A 20412-nucleotide genomic window follows, 5' to 3' on the forward strand; every position below is an offset into this window, starting at 1 on the left:
GCACAGTGACTGAGCCGCATTCCCTTAGCAACGGGCCGGGCCTGCGCAGTGACTGAGCCGCATTCCCTTAGCAACAGGCCGGGCCTGCGCAGTGACTGAGCCACATTCCCTTAGCAACGGGCCGGGCCTGCGCAGTGACTGAGCCGCGTTCCCTTAGCAACAGGCCGGGCCTGCGCAGTGACTGAGCCAGGTTCCCTTAGCAACAGGCCGGGCCTGCGCAGTGACTGAGCCGCGTTCCCTTAGCAACAGGCTGGGCCTGCGCAGTGACTGAGCCAGGTTCCCTTAGCAACGGGCCGGGCCTGTGCAGTGACTGAGCCGCGTTCCCTTAGCAACGGGCCGGGCCTGCGCAGTGACTGAGCCGCGTTCCCTTAGCAACGGGCCGGGCCTGGGTGAGGAGGCTGTTTCCTTAGCAACAGGCCGGGCCTGCGCAGTGACTGAGCCGCGTTCCCTTAGCAACGGGCCTGGGTGAGGAGGCTGTTTCCTTAGCAACAGGCCGGGCCTGCGCAGTGACTGAGCCAGGTTCCCTTAGCAACGGGCCGGGCCTGGGTGAGGAGGCTGTTTCCTTATTGTGAGTGTCCCCCGCTCAGGGGGAAGATCAGCAACATTGGTGACCCAGTAACATGGAGAGAGTCTGTGTGAATCTGCACATTGTTAATGACCCTTCAATAAAAATAACACAAAGCTCACCGACATCAGACAAGGGATAAACTGTCTGAAAGGTGGGCTGTCCCATATTGAAGCGGCCGAATGGCCTCCCCCAGCTCCAGGAGCTGCACAAGCTCTGAGCTCCGGCAGCAGCAAGAGGAGGAGGCAGACATTCAGTCCCTGCAGCCTGAGCTGCCCGTTGATCAGGGAGACAAACTCCATCCAGCCGCCTGGGCTTCAGATCCACACCTTCTGGCAGCAGAAATATCCCCATCTCAGAGTGAAAATTGTTCACAGAATCCCCACAGTGCAGAAGGAGCACATTCAGCTCAGCAAGTCTGCACCGACCACAATCCCACCCAGGCCCTACCCCAATAACACCCACATATTTACCCTGTTAACCCCCTGACACTAGGGTCAACTGAGCACGGCCAATCCACCTAACCCGCACATCTTTGGACTGTTGGAGGAAACCAGAGCACCCGGAGGAAACCCATGGAGACACGGGGAGAATATTCAACAGCTAATATCTGCAGCTATGTGTGGGAGAGAGTTCCACACTTCCCCCACCCTTTGTGTGAGCAAGTGTTTCCTAAATTTATCTCCTGAATATCCTGGCTCTGATAATAAGATATTTGTCCCCTTGTCCTGAGCTCTCATAGAAACATAGAAAAACTACAGCACAAAACAGGCCCTTCAGCCCCACAAGTTGTGCCGAACATATCCCTACCTTTTAGGCCTACCTATAACCCTCCATCCTATTAAGTCCCATATACTCATCCAGGAGTCTCTTAAAAGACCCTATAGAGTTTGCCTCCACCACCACTGATGGCAGCCGATTCCACTCGCCCACCACCCTCTGTGTGTAAAACTTCCCCCTAACATTTCCCCTGTACCTACACCCCAGCACCTTAAACTTGTGTCCTCTCGTAGCAGCCATTTCCACCCTGGGAAAAAGCCTCTGAGAGTCCACACGATCTGTGCCTCTCAACATCTTATACACCTCTATTAGGTCTCCTCTCATCCTACGTCTCTCCAAGGAGAAAAGACCGAGCTCCCTCAACCTATCCTCATAAGGCATGCCACTCAATCCAGGCAACATCCTTGTAAATCGCCTCTGCACCCTTTCAATCTTTTCCACATCCTTCCTGCAATGAGGCGACCAGAACTGAGCACAGTACTCCAAGTGGGGTCTGACAAGGGTCTTATATAGCTGCATCATTATCCCCAGACTCCTAAACTCAATCCCTCGATTGATAAAGGCCAGCACACCATACGCCTTCTTAACCATCTCCTCCACCTGCGGGGCCGATTTTAGAGTCCTATGGACCCGGACCCCAAGGTCTTTCTGATCCTCTACAGTACTAAGACTATTTCCCTTTATATTGTACTCCTTCATCCCATTTGACCTGCCAAAATGGACCACTACGCATTTATCTGGGTTGAAGTCCATCTGCCACTTCTCCGCCCAGTCTTGCATCCTATCTATGTCCCTTTGTAACTTCTGACATCCCTCCAGACTATCCACAACCCCACCAACCTTCGGCAAACTTACCAACCCATCCCTCCACTTCCTCATCCAGGTCATTTATGAAAGTGACAAACAGCAAGGTTCCTGGGGCACACCACTGGTGACCGACCTCCATTTAGAAAAAGACCCATCCATGCACACACTCTGCCTCCTTTGGGCAAGCCAGATCTGGATCCACAGGGCAGCAGCCCCTTGGATCCCATGCCCTCTCACCTTTTCTAGAAGCCTTGCATGGGGGACCTTATCGAACGCCTTGCTAAAATCCGTATAAACCACATCTACCGCCTTCCCTTCGTCAATGTGTTTCGTCACATTTTTGAAGAACTCCATCAGGCTCGTAAGGCACGATCTGCCTTTGACAAAGCCATGCTGAGTATTCTTGAGCATACTAAACCTCTCTAAATGCTCATAAATCTTGTCCCTCAGCTTACCAACTACTGAGGTTAGACTCACCGGTCGGTAATTACCTGGGCTATCCCTATTCCCCTTCTTGAAAATAGGAACCACATCCGCAATCCTCCAATCCTCCGGCACCTCTCCCGTCTCCATCGACAATGCAAAGATCGTCGCCAGAGGCTCTGCAATCTCTTCCCTCGCCTCCCACAGTAACCTGGGGTACATCCCATCCGTACCCGGCGACTCACACCAGTGAGTAAAATTTCTGTCAACTGATAATTCCATTCAAAACCCTAAAATCCTCAGTTAGAGCAGTTGGAGGGAGAACAGGAGGGGAGGTTATTTGCGGCCTCACTTTTTCAGATAGTTCTTTCCAGATCAGAACTTTGCTGTTTAAAAGATAGCTCATCTCCCTTCTGGGTGTGTTTCTGTGTGCTGCCTCCCCTAGTTGAATGTCAAGCTGTGTTTCTCACTGAGTGCTGCCTCCCCTGGTCGAATGTCAGGTTGTGTTTACTTTGTGTGATGGCTCCCCTACTCGAATGTCGGGGTGTGTTTCTGTGTGCTGCCCCGCCCCCCTCCCCCCTGCTTGAATGGCAGGGTGTGTTTCTCACTGAGTGCTGCCTCACCCGGTCGAATGTCAGGGTGTGTTTCTTTCTGTGTGCTGCATGCCCCAGTCGAATGTCAGGGTGTTGTTCTGTGTGCTGCCTCCCCTAGTTGAATATCAAGGTGTGTGTCTCAAATTGTGCTCCCTCCCCTAGCTGAATGTCAGGGCGTGTTTCTCACGGTGTGCTGCCTCCTCTAGTTGAATGTCAGGGTGTGCTTCTCACTGGGTGCTGCCTCTCCTAGTTGAATGTCAGGGTGTGTTTCTGACTGTGCCACCTCCCCTAGTTCAATGTCAGGGTGTGTTTCTTTTTATGTGCTGCCTCTCCTAGTTGAATGTCAGGGTGTATTTCTTACTGTGTGCTGCCTCCCCTAGTTGACTGTCAGGCTGTGTTTCTCAATGGGTGCTGCCTCCCCCAGTTGAATGTCAGGGTGCGCTTCTCACGGTGTGCAGCCTCCCCTGGTCAAATTGCAGGGTTTGTTTCTTACTGTGTGCTGTCTCCCCTAGTTGACTGTTGGGGTGTTTTTGACTGTGCTGCCTCCCCTAGTCGAATTTCGGGATGTGTTTCTCACAGTGCTGCCTCCCCTGGTCGAATATCAGGGCGTGTTTCTCACTGTCGGCTGCCTTCCCTAGTCGAATGTCGGGTGTGTTTCTGTGTGCTGCCTCCCCCAGTTGAATGTCAGGGTGTGTTTCTCACGGTGTGCATCCTCCCCTGGTCAAATGTCAGGGTGTGTTTCTTTCTGTGTGCTGCCTCCTCCAGTTGAATGTCAGGGTGTGTTTCTTTCTGTGTGCTGCCTCCTCCAGTTGAATATCAGGGTGTGTTTCTGACAGTGCTGCCTCCCATAGTTGAATGTCAGGGTGTGTTTCTTTTTGTTTGCTGCCTTCACTGGTCTCATTTTGGGGTGTGTTTCTGTGTGGTGCCTCCCCTAGTTGAATGTCAGGGAGTGTTTCTTACTATGTGCTGCCTCTCCTAGTTGAATGTCAGGGTATGTTTCTTTCTGAGTGCTGCCTCCCCTGGTCGAATATCAGGGTGTGTTTCTCACTGTCTGCTGCCTTCCCTAGTCGAATGTCGGGGTGTGTTTCTGTGTGTGTTGCCTCGTCTAGTTCAATGTCAAGCTGTGTTTCTCACTGAGTGCTGCCTCCCCTGGTCGAATGTCAGGGTGTGTTTCTCACTGAGTGCTGCCTCACCTGGTTGAATGTCAGGGTGTGTTTCTTTCTGTGTGCTGCATGCCCCAGTCGAATGTCAGGGTGTTGTTCTGTGTGCTGCCTCCCCTAGTTGAATATCAAGGTGTGTGTCTCAAATTGTGCTCCCTCCCCTAGCTGAATGTCAGGGTGTGCTTCTCACTGGGTGCTGCCTCTCCTAGTTGAATGTCAGTGTGTGTTTCTGACTGTGCTGCCTCCCCTAGTTGACTGTCAGGCTGTGTTTCTCAATGGGTGCTGCCTCCCCCAGTTGAATGTCAGGGTGCGCTTCTCACGGTGTGCAGCCTCCCCTGGTCAAATTGCAGGGTTTGTTTCTTTCTGTGTGCTGTCTCCCCTAGTTGACTGTTGGGGTGTTTTTGACTGTGCTGCCTCCCCTAGTCGAATTTCGGGATGTGTTTCTCACAGTGCTGCCTCCCCTGGTCGAATATCAGGGCATGTTTCTCACTGTGTGCTGCCTGCCCTAGTTGAATATCGGGGGGTTTTGATTGCTGCCTCACTTAGTCGAATATCAGGGCGTGTTTCTCACTGAGTGCTGCCTCCCCTGGTCGAATATCAGGGTGTGTTTCTCACTGTGTGCTGCCTCCTCTAGTTGAATGTCAGGGTGTGTTTCTGACTGTGCTGCCTCTCCTAGTTGAATGTCAGGCTGTGTTTCTCAATGGGTGCTGCCTCCCCCAGTTGAATGTCAGGGTGCGCTTCTCACGGTGTGCAGCCTCCCCTGGTCAAATTGCAGGGTTTGTTTCTTTCTGTGTGCTGCCTCCCCTAGTCGAATTTCGAGATGTGTTTCTCACAGTGCTGCCTCCCCTGGTCGAATATCAGGGCGTGTTTCTCACTGTCGGCTGCCTTCCCTAGTCGAATGTCGGGGTGTGTTTCTGTGTGCTGCCTCCCCCAGTTGAATGTCAGGGTGTGTTTCTCACGGTGTGCATCCTCCCCTGGTCAAATGTCAGGGTGTGTTTCTTTCTGTGTGCTGCCTCCTCCAGTTGAATATCAGGGTGTGTTTCTGACAGTGCTGCCTCCCATAGTTGAATGTCAGGGTGTGTTTCTTTTTGTTTGCTGCCTTCACTGGTCTCATTTCGGGGTGTGTTTCTGTGTGGTGCCACCCCTAGTTGAATGTCAGGGTATGTTTCTTACTATGTGCTGCCTCTCCTAGTTGAATGTCAGGGTATGTTTCTTTCTGAGTGCTGCCTCCCCTGGTCGAATATCAGGGTGTGTTTCTCACTGTGCTGCCTCCCCTAGTTGAATGTCGGGGTGTGTTTCTGTGTGTGTTGCCTCGTCTAGTTCAATGTCAAGCTGTGTTTCTCACTGAGTGCTGCCTCCCCTGGTTGAATGTCGGGGTGTGTTTCTGTGTGTGTTGCCTCGTCTAGTTGAATGTCAAGCTGTGTTTCTCACTGTGTGCTGCCTCCCCTAGTCGATTGTCAGGGTGTGTTTCTCACGGTGTGCAGCCTCCCCTAGTCAAATGTCAGGGTGTGTTTCTCACTGTGTGCTGCCTCCCCTAGTTGAATGTCAGGGTGTGTTTCTCACTGTGCTGCCTCCCCTAGTCGAATATCAGGGTGTGTTTCTCACTGTGCTGCCTCCCCTAGTCGAATATCAGGGTGTGTTTCTCACTGTGTGCTGCCTCCCCTAGTTGAATGTCAGGGTGTGTTTCTCACGGTCTGCAGCCTCTCCTGGTTGAATATCAGGGTGTGTTTCTCACGGTCTGCAGCCTCTCCTAGTTGAATGTCCGGGTGTGTTTCTCACTGTGTGCTGCCTCCCCTTGTTGAATATCCGGGTGTATTTCTCAGTGTGCTTCCTCCCCTAGTCGAATGTCAGGGCATGTTTCTCACTGTGCTGCCTCCCTTAGTTCAATATCAGGGGGTGGTTCTCACCCTGTGCTGCCTCCTCTAGTTGAATATCAGGGTGTGTTTCTGACTGTGCTGCCTCCCCTAGTTGACTGTCAGGGTCTGTTTCCTTTTATGTGCTGCTCCCCCTGGTCGAATGTCGGGTGTGTTTCTGTGTGCTTCCCGTCCTAGTTGAATGTCAGGGAGTGTTTCTTACTGTCTGCTGCCTCACCTGGTTGAATGTCAGGGTGTGTTTCTTTCTGTGTGTTGCCTCCTCCAGTTGAATATCAGGGTGTGTTTCTGACAGTGCTGCCTCCCATAGTTGAATGTCAGGGTGTGTTTCTTACTATGTGCTGCCTCTCCTAGTTGAATGTCAGGGTGTGTTTCTCACGGTGTGCAGCCTCCCCTAGTCAAATGTCAGGGTGTGTTTCTCACTGTGTGCTGCCTCCCCTAGTTGAATGTCAGGGTGTGTTTCTCACGGTCTGCAGCCTCTCCTGGTCGAATGTCAGGGTGTGTTTCTCACGGTCTGCAGCCTCTCCTGGTTGAATGTCCGGGTGTGTTTCTCACTGTGTGCTGCCTCCCCTTGTTGAATACCCGGGTGTATTTCTCAGTGTGCTTCCTCCCCTAGTCGAATGTCAGGGCATGTTTCTCACTGTGCTGCCTCCCTTAGTTCAATATCAGGGGGTGGTTCTCACCCTGTGCTGCCTCCCCAAGTTGAATGTCAGGGTGTGCTTCTCACTGTGTGCTGCCTCCTCTAGTTGAATATCAGGGTGTGTTTCTGACTGTGCTGCCTCCCCTAGTTGACTGTCAGGGTCTGTTTCCTTTTATGTGCTGCTCCCCCTTGTCGAATGTCGGGTGTGTTTCTGTGTGCTTCCCGTCCTAGTTGAATGTCAGGGAGTGTTTTTTACTGTGTGCTGCCTCTCCTAGTTGAATATCAGGGTGTGTTTCTCACTGTGCTGCCTCCCCTAGTTGAATATCAGGGTGTGTTTCTCACTGTCGGCTGCCTTCCCTAGTCGAATGTCGGGTGTGTTTCTGTGTGCTTCCCGTCCTAGTTGAATGTCAAGGTGTGTTTCTCACGGTGTGCAGCCTCCCCAGTTCGAATATCAGGGCGTGTTTCTCACTGTGTGCTGCCTGCCCTAGTTGAATGTCAAGGTGTGTTTCTCACGGTGTGCAGCCTCCCCTGGTCGAATGTCAGGGTGTATTTCACACTGTGTGCTGCCTCTCCTAGTTGAATATCAGGGCGTGTTTCTCACTGAGTGCTGCCTCCCCTAGTTGAATATCAGGGTGTGTTTCTCACTGGATGCTGCCTCCCCTAGTTGAATATCAGGGTGTGTTTATGACTTTGCAGCCTCCCCTCGTTGAATATCAGGGTGTGTTTCATTTTATGTGCTGCCTTCCCTAGTCGAATGTCATGGTGTGTTTCTGTGTGCTGCCCCCCCCTAGTTGAATGTCAGGTTGTGTTTGTCACTGCGCTGCCTCTCCTAGTCGAATATCAGGGTGTGTTTCTCACTGTGCGCTGCCTCTCCTAGTCGAATATCAGGGTGTGTTTCTCACTGTGCGCTGCCTCCCCTAGTCGAATATCAGGGTGTGTTTCTCACTGTGCGCTGCCTCCCCTAGTTGAGTATCAGGGTGTTTCTCACTGCGTTTTGCCTCCTCTCGTTGAATGCCAAGGTGTGTTTCTCACTGAGTGCTGCCCCCTCTGGTCGAATGTCAGGGTGTTTCTTTCTGTGTGCAGCCTGCCCTAGTCGAATGTCGGGGTGTGTTTCTGTGTGCTGCCTCCCCTATTTGAATATCAGGGTGTCTTCCTCAATTTGTGCTCCCTCCCCTAGTTGAATATCAGGGTATGTTTCTCGCTGTGTGCTGCCTCCCCTAGTTGAATGTCAGGTGTGTGTCTCACTGTGTGCTGCCTCCCGTAGTTGAATGTCAGGGCATGTTTGTCACTGTGCTGCCTCCCTTAGTTGAACATCAGGGTGTGTTTCTGACTGTGCTGCCTCCCCTAGTTGACTGTCAGGGTCTGTTTCCTTTTATGTGCTGCTCCCCCTGGTCGAATGTCGGGTGTGTTTCTGTGTGCTTCCCGTCCTAGTTGAATGTCAGGGAGTGTTTTTTACTGTGTGCTGCCTCTCCTAGTTGAATATCAGGGTGTGTTTCTCACTGTGCTGCCTCCCCTAGTTGAATATCAGGGTGTGTTTCTCACTGTCGGCTGCCTTCCCTAGTCGAATGTCGGGGTGTGTTTCTGTGTGCTGCCTCCCCTAGTTGAATGTCAGCGTGTGTTTCTCTGTGTGTTGCCTCCCCTAGTTGAATGTCAAGCTGTGTTTCTCACTGAGTGCTGCCTCCCCTGGTCGAATGTCAGGGTCTGTTTCCTTTTATGTGCTGCTCCCCCTGGTCGAATGTCGGGTGCGTTTCTGTGTGCTTCCCGTCCTAGTTGAATGTCAAGGTGTGTTTCTCACGGTGTGCAGCCTCCCCTGTTCGAATATCAGGGCGTGTTTCTCACTGTGTGCTGCCTGCCCTAGTTGAATGTCAAGGTGTGTTTCTCACGGTGTGCAGCCTCCCCTGGTCGAATGTCAGGGTGTATTTCACACTGTGTGCTGCCTCTCCTAGTTGAATGTCAAGGTGTGTTTCTCACGGTGTGCAGCCTCCCCTGTTCGAATGTCAGGGTGTGTTTCTCACTGTGTGCTGCCTCCCCTAGTTGAATATCAGGGCGTGTTTCTCACTGAGTGCTGCCTCCCCTAGTTGAATATCAGGGCGTGTTTCTCACTGAGTGCTGCCTCCCCTAGTTGAATATCAGGGTGTGTTTCTCACTGGATGCTGCCTCCCCTAGTTGAATATCAGGGTGTGTTTATGACTTTGCAGCCTCCCCTCGTTGAATATCAGGGTGTGTTTCATTTTATGTGCTGCCTTCCCTAGTCGAATGTCATGGTGTGTTTCTGTGTGCTGCCCCCCCCTAGTTGAATGTCAGGTTGTGTTTGTCACTGCGCTGCCTCTCCTAGTCGAATATCAGGGTGTGTTTCTCACTGTGCGCTGCCTCTCCTAGTCGAATATCAGGGTGTGTTTCTCACTGTGCGCTGCCTCCCCTAGTCGAATATCAGGGTGTGTTTCTCACTGTGCGCTGCCTCCCCTAGTTGAGTATCAGGGTGTGTTTCTCACTGAGTGCTGCCTCCACTAGTTGAGTATCAGGGTGTTTCTCACTGCGTTTTGCCTCCTCTCGTTGAATGCCAAGGTGTGTTTCTCACTGAGTGCTGCCCCCTCTGGTCGAATGTCAGGGTGTTTCTTTCTGTGTGCAGCCTGCCCTAGTCGAATGTCGGGGTGTGTTTCTGTGTGCTGCCTCCCCTATTTGAATATCAGGGTGTCTTCCTCAATTCGTGCTCCCTCCCCTAGTTGAATATCAGGGTATCTTTCTCGCTGTGTGCTGCCTCCCCTAGTTGAATGTCAGGTGTGTGTCTCACTGTGTGCTGCCTCCCGTAGTTGAATGTCAGGGCATGTTTGTCACTGTGCTGCCTCCCTTAGTTGAACATCAGGGTGTGTTTCTCACTGTGTGCTGCCTCCCCTAGTCTAATGTCAGGGTGTGTTTCTCACTGTGTGCTGCCTCCCCTAGTCGATTGTCAGGGTGTGTTTCTCACTGTGTGCAGCCTCCCCTAGTCGATTGTCAGGGTGTGTTTCTCACGGTGTGCAGCCTCCCCTAGTCAAATGTCAGGGTGTGTTTCTCACTGTGTGCTGCCTCCCCTAGTTGAATGTCAGGGTGTGTTTCTCACTGTGCTGCCTCCCCTAGTCGAATATCAGGATGTGTTTCTCACTGTGTGCTGCCTCCCCTAGTTGAATGTCAGGGTGTGTTTCTCACGGTCTGCAGCCTCTCCTGGTTGAATATCAGGGTGTGTTTCTCACGGTCTGCAGCCTCTCCTAGTTGAATGTCCGGGTGTGTTTCTCACTGTGTGCTGCCTCCCCTTGTTGAATATCCGGGTGTATTTCTCAGTGTGCTTCCTCCCCTAGTCGAATGTCAGGGCATGTTTCTCACTGTGCTGCCTCCCTTAGTTCAATATCAGGGGGTGGTTCTCACCCTGTGCTGCCTCCTCTAGTTGAATATCAGGGTGTGTTTCTGACTGTGCTGCCTCCCCTAGTTGACTGTCAGGGTCTGTTTCCTTTTATGTGCTGCTCCCCCTGGTCGAATGTCGGGTGTGTTTCTGTGTGCTTCCCGTCCTAGTTGAATGTCAGGGAGTGTTTCTTACTGTGTGCTGCCTCCTCCAGTTGAATATCAGGGTGTGTTTCTGACAGTGCTGCCTCCCATAGTTGAATATCAGGGTGTGTTTCTGACAGTGCTGCCTCCCATAGTTGAATGTCAGGGTGTGTTTCTTTTTGTTTGCTGCCTTCACTGGTCTCATTTTGGGGTGTGTTTCTGTGTGCTGCCTCTCCTAGTTGAATGTCAGGGTGTGTTTCTCACGGTGTGCAGCCTCCCCTAGTCAAATGTCAGGGTGTGTTTCTCACTGTGTGCTGCCTCCCCTAGTTGAATGTCAGGGTGTGTTTCTCACGGTGTGCAGCCTCCCCTAGTCGAATATCAGGGTGTGTTTCTCACTGTGTGCTGCCTCCCCTAGTTGAATGTCAGGGTGTGTTTCTCACGGTCTGCAGCCTCTCCTAGTTGAATGTCCGGGTGTGTTTCTCACTGTGTGCTGCCTCCCCTTGTTGAATATCCGGGTGTATTTCTCAGTGTGCTTCCTCCCCTAGTCGAATGTCAGGGCATGTTTCTCACTGTGCTGCCTCCCTTAGTTCAATGTCAGGGGGTGGTTCTCACCCTGTGCTGCCTCCCCAAGTTGAATGTCAGGGTGTGCTTCTCACTGTGTGCTGCCTCCTCTAGTTGAATATCAGGGTGTGTTTCTCACTGTCGGCTGCCTTCCCTAGTCGAATGTCGGGGTGTGTTTCTGTGTGCTGCCTCCCCTAGTTGAATGTCAGCGTGTGTTTCTCTGTGTGTTGCCTCCCCTAGTTGAATGTCAAGCTGTGTTTCTCACTGAGTGCTGCCTCCCCTGGTCGAATGTCATGTTGTGTTTACTTTGTGATGGCTCCCCTACTCGAATGTCGGTGTGTGTTTCTGTGTGCTGCCCACCACCCCCCCCCCCCCCGCTTGAATGTCAGGTTGTGTTTCTCACTGTGTTGCCTCCCCTAGTTGAATGTCAGGGTGTGTTTCTCACTGTACGCTGCCTCTCCTAGTTGAATTTCAGGGTGTGCTTCTCACTGTGTGCTGCCTCCTCTAGTTGAATATCAGGGTGTGTTTCTGACTGTGCTGCCTCCCCTAGTTGAATGTCAGGGTCTGTTTCTTTTTATGTGCTGCCTCCCCCTGGTCGAATGTCGGGTGTGTTCCTGTGTGCTTCCCGTCCTAGTTGAATGTCAGGGTGTATTTCTTACTGTGTGCTGCCTCCCCTAGTTGAATGTCAGGGTGTGTTTCTCACGGTGTGCAGCCTCCCCTGGTCAAATTGCAGGGTTTGTTTCTTTCTGTGTGCTGCCTCCCCTAGTTGACTGTTGGGGTGTTTTTGACTGTGCTGCCTCCCCTGTTCGAATATCAGGGCGTGTTGCTCACTGTGTGCTGCCTCTCCTAGTTGAATGTCAAGGTGTGTTTCTCACGGTGTGCAGCCTCCCCTGTTCGGATGTCAGGGTGTATTTCACACTGTGTGCTGCCTCTCCTAGTTGAATGTCAGGGTGTGTTTCTCACTGTGCGCTGCCTCCCCTAGTTGAATATCAGGGCGTGTTTCTCACTGAGTGCTGCCTCCCCTCGTCGAATGTCGTGTGTGTTTCTATGTGCTTCCCCCCGCCCCCCTTCCCCCCCAGTTGAATGTCAGGGTGTGTTTGTCACTGTGCTGCCTCCCCTAGTCAAATGTCAGGGTGTGTTTGTCACTGTGCTGCCTCCCCTAGTCAAATGTCAGGGTGTGTTTGTCACTGTGCTGCCTCCCCTAGTCGAATGTCAGGGTGTGGTTCTCACTGTGCACTGCCTCCCGTAGTTGAATCTCAGGGTATGTTTCTCACTGAATGCTGCCTCCCCTGGTCGAATGTCAGGGTGTGTTTCTTTCTGTGCGCTGCCTGCCCGTGTCGAATGTCGGGGTGTGTTTCTGTGTGCTGCCTCCCCTCGTTGAATATCAGGGTGTGTTTCTCAATTTTGTGCTCCCTCCCCTCGTCGAATATCAGGCTGTGTTTCTCACCATGCTGCCTCCCCTAGTTGAATGTCATGTGTGTTTCTCACGGTGTGCAGCCTCCCATATTTGAATGTCATGTGTGTTTCTCACGGTGTGCTGCGCCCCCGAGTCGAATATCAGGGTGTGTTTCTCACTGTGTGCTGCCTCCCCTAGTTGAATATCAGGGTGTGTTTCTCACTGGATGCTGCCTCCCCTAGTTGAGTATCAGGGTGTTTCTCACTGCGTTTTGCCTCCTCTCGTTGAATGCCAAGGTGTGTTTCTCACTGAGTGCTGCCCCCCCTGGTCGAATGTCAGGGTGTTTCTTTCTGTGTGCAGCCTGCCCTAGTCGAATGTCGGGGTGTGTTTCTGTGTGCTGCCTCCCCTATTTGAATATCAGGGTGTCTTCCTCAATTCGTGCTCCCTCCCCTAGTTGAATATCAGGGTATCTTTCTCGCTGTGTGCTGCCTCCCCTAGTTGAATGTCAGGTGTGTGTCTCACTGTGTGCTGCCTCCCTTAGTTGAACATCAGGGTGTGTTTCTCACTGTGCTGCCTCCCCTAGTCAAATGTCAGGGTGTGTTTCTCACTGTGTGCTGCCTCCCCTAGTTGAATGTCAGGGTGTGTTTCTCACTGTGCTGCCTCCCCTAGTCGAATATCAGGGTGTGTTTCTCACTGTGCTGCCTCCCCTAGTCGAATATCAGGGTGTGTTTCTCACTGTGTGCTGCCTCCCCTTGTTGAATATCAGGGTGTATTTCTCAGTGTGCTTCCTCCCCTAGTCGAATGTCAGGGCATGTTTCTCACTGTGCTGCCTCCCTTAGTTCAATATCAGGGGGTGGTTCTCACCCTGTGCTGCCTCCCCAAGTTGAATGTCAGGGTGTGCTTCTCACTGTGTGCTGCCTCCTCTAGTTGAATATCAGGGTGTGTTTCTGACTGTGCCGCCTCCCCTAGTTGACTGTCAGGGTCTGTTTCCTTTTATGTGCTGCTCCCCCTGGTCGAATGTCGGGTGTGTTTCTGTGTGCTTCCCGTCCTAGTTGAATGTCAGGGAGTGTTTTTTTCTGTGTGCTGCCTCTCCTAGTTGAATATCAGGGTGTGTTTCTCACTGTGCTGCCTCCCCTAGTTGAATATCAGGGTGTGTTTCTCACTGTCGGCTGCCTTCCCTAGTCGAATGTCGGGGTGTGTTTCTGTGTGTTGCCTCCCCTAGTTGAATGTCAAGCTGTGTTTCTCACTGAGTGCTGCTCCCCCTGGTCGAATGTCGGGTGTGTTTCTGTGTGCTTCCCGTCCTAGTTGAATGTCAAGGTGTGTTTCTCACGGTGTGCAGCCTCCCCAGTTCGAATATCAGGGCGTGTTGCTCACTGTGTGCTGCCTGCCCTAGTTGAATGTCAAGGTGTGTTTCTCACGGTGTGCAGCCTCCCCTGGTCGAATGTCAGGGTGTATTTCACACTGTGTGCTGCCTCTCCTAGTTGAATGTCAAGGTGTGTTTCTCACGGTGTGCAGCCTCCCCTGTTCGAATGTCAGGGTGTGTTTCTCACTGTGTGCTGCCTCCCCTAGTTGAATGTCAGGGTGTGTTTCTCACTGTGCGCTGCCTCCCCTAGTTGAATATCAGGGCGTGTTTCTCACTGAGTGCTGCCTCCCCTAGTTGAATATCAGGGTGTGTTTCTCACTGGATGCTGCCTCCCCTAGTTGAATATCAGGGTGTGTTTATGACTTTGCTGCCTCCCCTCGTTGAATATCAGGGTGTGTTTCATTTTATGTGCTGCCTTCCCTAGTCGAATGTCATGGTGTGTTTCTGTGTGCTGCCCCCCCCTAGTTGAATGTCAGGTTGTGTTTGTCACTGCGCTGCCTCTCCTAGTCGAATATCAGGGTGTGTTTCTCACTGTGCGCTGCCTCCCCTAGTTGAGTATCAGGGTGTTTCTCACTGCGTTTTGCCTCCTCTCGTTGAATGCCAAGGTGTGTTTCTCACTGAGTGCTGCCCCCTCTGGTCGAATGTCACGGTGTTTCTTTCTGTGTGCAGCCTGCCCTAGTCGAATGTCAGGGTGTGTTTCTGTGTGCTGCCTCCCCTATTTGAATATCAGGGTGTCTTCCTCAATTCGTGCTCCCTCCCCTAGTTGAATATCAGGGTATGTTTCTCGCTGTGTGCTGCCTCCCCAAGTTGAATGTCAGGGCATGTTTGTCACTGTGCTGCCTCCCTTAGTTGAACATCAGGGTGTGTTTCTCACTGTGTGCTGCCTCCCCTAGTCTAATGTCAGGGTGTGTTTCTCACTGTGTGCTGCCTCCCCTAGTCGATTGTCAGGGTGTGTTTCTCACGGTGTGCAGCCTCCCCTAGTCAAATGTCAGGGTGTGTTTCTCACTGTGTGCTGCCTCCCCTAGTTGAATGTCAGGGTGTGTTTCTCACTGTTCTGCCTCCCCTAGTCGAATATCAGGGTGTGTTTCTCACTGTGTGCTGCCTCCCCTAGTTGAATGTCAGGGTGTGTTTCTCACGGTCTGCAGCCTCTCCTGGTCGAATGTAAGGGTGTGTTTCTTACGGTCTGCAGCCTCTCCTGGTTGAATATCAGGGTGTGTTTCTCACGGTCTGCAGCCTCTCCTAGTTGAATGTCCGGGTGTGTTTCTCACTGTGTGCTGCCTCCCCTTGTTGAATATCCGGGTGTATTTCTCAGTGTGCTTCCTCCCCTAGTCGAATGTCAGGGCATGTTTCTCACTGTGCTGCCTCCCTTAGTTCAATATCAGGGGGTGGTTCTCACCCTGTGCTGCCTCCTCTAGTTGAATATCAGGGTGTGTTTCTGACTGTGCTGCCTCCCCTAGTTGACTGTCAGGGTCTGTTTCCTTTTATGTGCTGCTCCCCCTGGTCGAATGTCGGGTGTGTTTCTGTGTGCTTCCCGTCCTAGTTGAATGTCAGGGAGTGTTTCTTACTGTGTGCTGCCTCACCTGGTTGAATGTCAGGGAGTGTTTCTTACTGTGTGCTGCCTCCTCCAGTTGAATATCAGGGTGTGTTTCTGACAGTGCTGCCTCCCATAGTTGAATATCAGGGTGTGTTTCTTTTTGTTTGCTGCCTTCACTGGTCTCATTTTGGGGTGTGTTTCTGTGTGGTGCCTCCCCTAGTTGAATGTCAGAGTGTGTTTCTTACTATGTGCTGCCTCTCCTAGTTGAATGTCAGGGTGTGTTTCTCACGGTGTGCAGCCTCCCCTAGTCAAATGTCAGGGTGTGTTTCTCACTGTGTGCTGCCCCCCCCCCCCCCCCCACTTGAATGTCAGGGTGTGTTTCTCACAGTGCTGCCTCCCCTAGTCGAATATCAGGGTGTGTTTCTCACTGTGTGCTGCCTCCCCTAGTTGAATGTCAGGGTGTGTTTCTCACGGTCTGCAGCCTCTCCTGGTTGAATATCAGGGTGTGTTTCTCACGGTCTGCAGCCTCTCCTAGTTGAATGTCCGGGTGTGTTTCTCACTGTGTGCTGCCTCCCCTTGTTGAATATCCGGGTGTATTTCTCAGTGTGCTTCCTCCCCTAGTCGAATGTCAGGGCATGTTTCTCACTGTGCTGCCTCCCTTAGTTCAATGTCAGGGGGTGCTTCTCACCCTGTGCTGCCTCCCCAAGTTGAATGTCAGGGTGTGCTTCTCACTGTGTGCTGCCTCCTCTAGTTGAATATCAGGGTGTGTTTCTGACTGTGCTGCCTCCCCTAGTTGACTGTCAGGGTCTGTTTCCTTTTATGTGCTGCTCCCCCTGGTCGAATGTCGGGTGTGTTTCTGTGTGCTTCCCGTCCTAGTTGAATGTCAGGGAGTGTTTCTCACTGTGCTGCCTCCCCTAGTTGAATATCAGGGTGTGTTTCTCACTGTCGGCTGCCTTCCCTAGTCGAATGTCGGGGTGTGTTTGTCACTGTGCTGCCTCCCCTAGTCGAATGTCAGGGTGTGGTTCTCACTGTGCACTGCCTCCCGTAGTTGAATCTCAGGGTATGTTTCTCACTGAATGCTGCCTCCCCTGGTCGAATGTCAGGGTGTGTTTCTTTCTGTGCGCTGCCTGCCCGTGTCGAATGTCGGGGTGTGTTTCTGTGTGCTGCCTCCCCTCGTTGAATATCAGGGTGTGTTTCTCAATTTTGTGCTCCCTCCCCTCGTCGAATATCAGGCTGTGTTTCTCACCATGCTGCCTCCCCTAGTTGAATGTCATGTGTGTTTCTCACGGTGTGCAGCCTCCCCTAGTTGAATGTCATGTGTGTTTCTCACTGTGTGCTGCGCCCCCGAGTCGAATATCAGGGTGTGTTTCTCACTGTGTGCTGCCTCCCCTAGTTGAATATCAGGGTGTGTTTCTCACTGGATGCTGCCTCCCCTAGTTGAATATCAGGGTGTGTTTCTCACTGGATGCTGCCTCCCCTCGTTGAATATCAGGGTGTGTTTCATTTTATGTGCTGCCTTCCCTAGTCGAATGTCACGGTGTGTTTCTGTGTGCTGCCCCCCCCTAGTTGAATGTCAGGTTGTGTTTGTCACTGCGCTGCCTCTCCTAGTCGAATATCAGGGTGTGTTTCTCATTGTGCGCTGCCTCCCCTAGTTGAGTATCAGGGTGTTTCTCACTGCGTTTTGCCTCCTCTCGTTGAATGCCAAGGTGTGTTTCTCACTGAGTGCTGCCCCCCCCTGGTCGAATGTCAGGGTGTTTCTTTCTGTGTGCAGCCTGCCCTAGTCGAATGTCGGGGTGTGTTTCTGTGTGCTGCCTCCCCTATTTGAATATCAGGGTGTCTTCCTCAATTCGTGCTCCCTCCCCTAGTTGAATATCAGGGTATGTTTCTCGCTGTGTGCTGCCTCCCCTAGTTGAATGTCAGGTGTGTGTCTCACTGTGTGCTGCCTCCCGTAGTTGAATGTCAGGGTGTGTTTCTCACTGTGTGCTGCCTCCCTTAGTTGAACATCAGGGTGTGTTTCTCAGTGTGTGCTGCCTCCCCTAGTTGAATGTCAGGGTGTGTTTCTCACGGTCTGCAGCCTCTCCTGGTTGAATATCAGGGTGTGTTTCTCACGGTCTGCAGCCTCTCCTAGTTGAATGTCCGGGTGTGTTTCTCACTGTGTGCTGCCTCCCCTTGTTGAATATCCGGGTGTATTTCTCAGTGTGCTTCCTCCCCTAGTCGAATGTCAGGGCATGTTTCTCACTGTGCTGCCTCCCTTAGTTCAATATCAGGGGGTGGTTCTCACCCTGTGCTGCCTCCCCAAGTTGAATGTCAGGGTGTGCTTCTCACTGTGTGCTGCCTCCTCTAGTTGAATATCAGGGTGTGTTTCTGACTGTGCCGCCTCCCCTAGTTGACTGTCAGGGTCTGTTTCCTTTTATGTGCTGCTCCCCCTGGTCGAATGTCGGGTGTGTTTCTGTGTGCTTCCCGTCCTAGTTGAATGTCAGGGAGTGTTTTTTACTGTGTGCTGCCTCTCCTAGTTGAATATCAGGGTGTGTTTCTCACTGTGCTGCCTCCCCTAGTTGAATATCAGGGTGTGTTTCTCACTGTCGGCTGCCTTCCCTAGTCGAATGTCGGGGTGTGTTTCTGTGTGTTGCCTCCCCTAGTTGAATGTCAAGCTGTGTTTCTCACTGAGTGCTGCCTCCCCTGGTCGAATGTCAGGTTGTGTTTACTTTGTGTGATGGCTCCCCTACTCGAATGTCGGTGTGTGTTTCTGTGTGCTGCCCCCCCCCCCCCCCCCCCACCCCCTGCTTGAATGTCAGGGTGTGTTTCTCACTGTGTGCTGCCTCCTCTAGTTGAATATCAGGGTGTGTTTCTGACTGTGCTGCCTCCCCTAGTTGAATGTCAGGGTGTGTTTCTCACTGTGCGCTGACTCTCCTAGTTGAATGTCAGGGTGTGCTTCTCACTGTGTGCTGCCTCCTCTAGTTGAATATCAGGGTGTGTTTCTGACTGTGCTGCCTCCCCTAGTTGAATGTCAGGGTCTGTTTCTTTTTATGTGCTGCCTCCCCCTGGTCGAATGTCGGGTGTGTTCCTGTGTGCTTCCCGTCCTAGTTGAATGTCAGGGTGTATTTCTTACTGTGTGCTGCCTCCTCTAGTTGAATGTCAGGGTGTGTTTCTCACGGTGTGCAGCCTCCCCTGGTCAAATTGCAGGGTTTGTTTCTTTCTGTGTGCTGCCTCCCCTAGTTGACTGTTGGGGTGTTTTTGACAGTGAGCAACACGCCCTGATATTCGAACAGGGGAGGCAGCACAGTGTGCTGCCTGCCCTAGTTGAATGTCAAGGTGTGTTTCTCACGGTGTGCAGCCTCCCCTGGTCGAATGTCAGGGTGTATTTCACACTGTGTGCTGCCTCTCCTAGTTGAATGTCAAGGTGTGTTTCTCACGGTGTGCAGCCTCCCCTGTTCGAATGTCAGGGTGTTTCTCACTGTGTGCTGCCTCCCCTAGTTGAATATCAGGGCGTGTTTCTCACTGAGTGCTGCCTCCCCTAGTTGAATATCAGGGCGTGTTTCTCACTGAGTGCTGCCTCCCCTCGTCGAATGTCGTGTGTGTTTCTATGTGCTTCCCCCCGCCCCCCCTCCCCCCCCCAGTTGAATGTCAGGGTGTGTTTGTCACTGTGCTGCCTCCCCTAGTCGAATGTCAGGGTGTGGTTCTCACTGTGCACTGCCTCCCGTAGTTGAATCTCAGGGTATGTTTCTCACTGAATGCTGCCTCCCCTGGTCGAATGTCAGGGTGTGTTTCTTTCTGTGCGCTGCCTGCCCGTGTCGAATGTCGGGGTGTGTTTCTGTGTGCTGCCTCCCCTCGTTGAATATCAGGGTGTGTTTCTCAATTTTGTGCTCCCTCCCCTCGTCGAATATCAGGCTGTGTTTCTCACCATGCTGCCTCCCCTAGTTGAATGTCATGTGTGTTTCTCACGGTGTGCAGCCTCCCCTAGTTGAATGTCATGTGTGTTTCTCACGGTGTGCAGCCTCCCCTAGTTGAATGTCATGTGTGTTTCTCACTGAGTGCTGCGCCCCCGAGTCGAATATCAGGGTGTGTTTCTCACTGTGTGCTGCCTCCCCTAGTTGAATATCAGGGTGTGTTTCTCACTGGATGCTGCCTCCCCTAGTTGAATATCAGGGTGTGTTTCATTTTATGTGCTGCCTTCCCTAGTCGAATGTCATGGTGTGTTTCTGTGTGCTGCCCCCCCCTAGTTGAATGTCAGGTTGTGTTTGTCACTGCGCTGCCTCTCCTAGTCGAATATCAGGGTGTGTTTCTCACTGTGCGCTGCCTCCCCTAGTTGAGTATCAGGGTGTTTCTCACTGCGTTTTGCCTCCTCTCGTTGAATGCCAAGGTGTGTTTCTCACTGAGTGCTGCCCCCCCTGGTCGAATGTCAGGGTGTTTCTTTCTGTGTGCAGCCTGCCCTAGTCGAATGTCGGGGTGTGTTTCTGTGTGCTGCCTCCCCTATTTGAATATCAGGGTGTCTTCCTCAATTCGTGCTCCCTCCCCTAGTTGAATATCAGGGTATGTTTCTCGCTGTGTGCTGCCTCCCCTAGTTGAATGTCAGGTGTGTGTCTCACTGTGTGCTGCCTCCCGTAGTTGAATGTCAGGGCATGTTTGTCACTGTGCTGCCTCCCTTAGTTGAACATCAGGGTGTGTTTCTCAGTGTGTGCTGCCTCCCCTAGTCTAATGTCATGTGTGTTTCTCACTGTGTGCCTCCTCTCCTAGTCGAATGTCAGGGTGTGTTTCTCACTGTGTGCTGCCTCCCCTAGTCGAATGTCAGGGTATGTTTCTCACTGTGTGCCTCCTCTCCTAGTCGAATGTCAGGGTGTGTTTCTCACTGTGTGCCGCCTCCCCTAGTCGAATGTCAGGGTGCGTTTCTCACTGTGTGCCGCCTCCCCTAGTCGAATGTCAGGGTGCGTTTCTCACTGTGCGCTGCCTCCCCCTGGATGAATTTTCCAAGAAGTGGGAAGGCAGAAGATCTGGCGTCCGGGAGCGGTGAGCCTGAAACACGACAACAGTGTTTCCCTCCCTCCCTCCTCCTCGAACCAAAATAAAAGGCCACCGTGAGAAGGTAAAGGGTGAGAGTTTTATAAATCTGTTCAAATAATTTAATAGTTGCTCGAAATGTCGGTCAGTGGGGTTAAGTGTGGAGATGTGGGTGATGTGGGTGATCCGTGACGCTCCCAGCGTCTCG

The sequence above is a fragment of the Mustelus asterias genome, unplaced genomic scaffold, assembly GCF_964213995.1.
Source record: "Mustelus asterias unplaced genomic scaffold, sMusAst1.hap1.1 HAP1_SCAFFOLD_195, whole genome shotgun sequence".
NCBI lineage: Eukaryota > Metazoa > Chordata > Chondrichthyes > Carcharhiniformes > Triakidae > Mustelus > Mustelus asterias.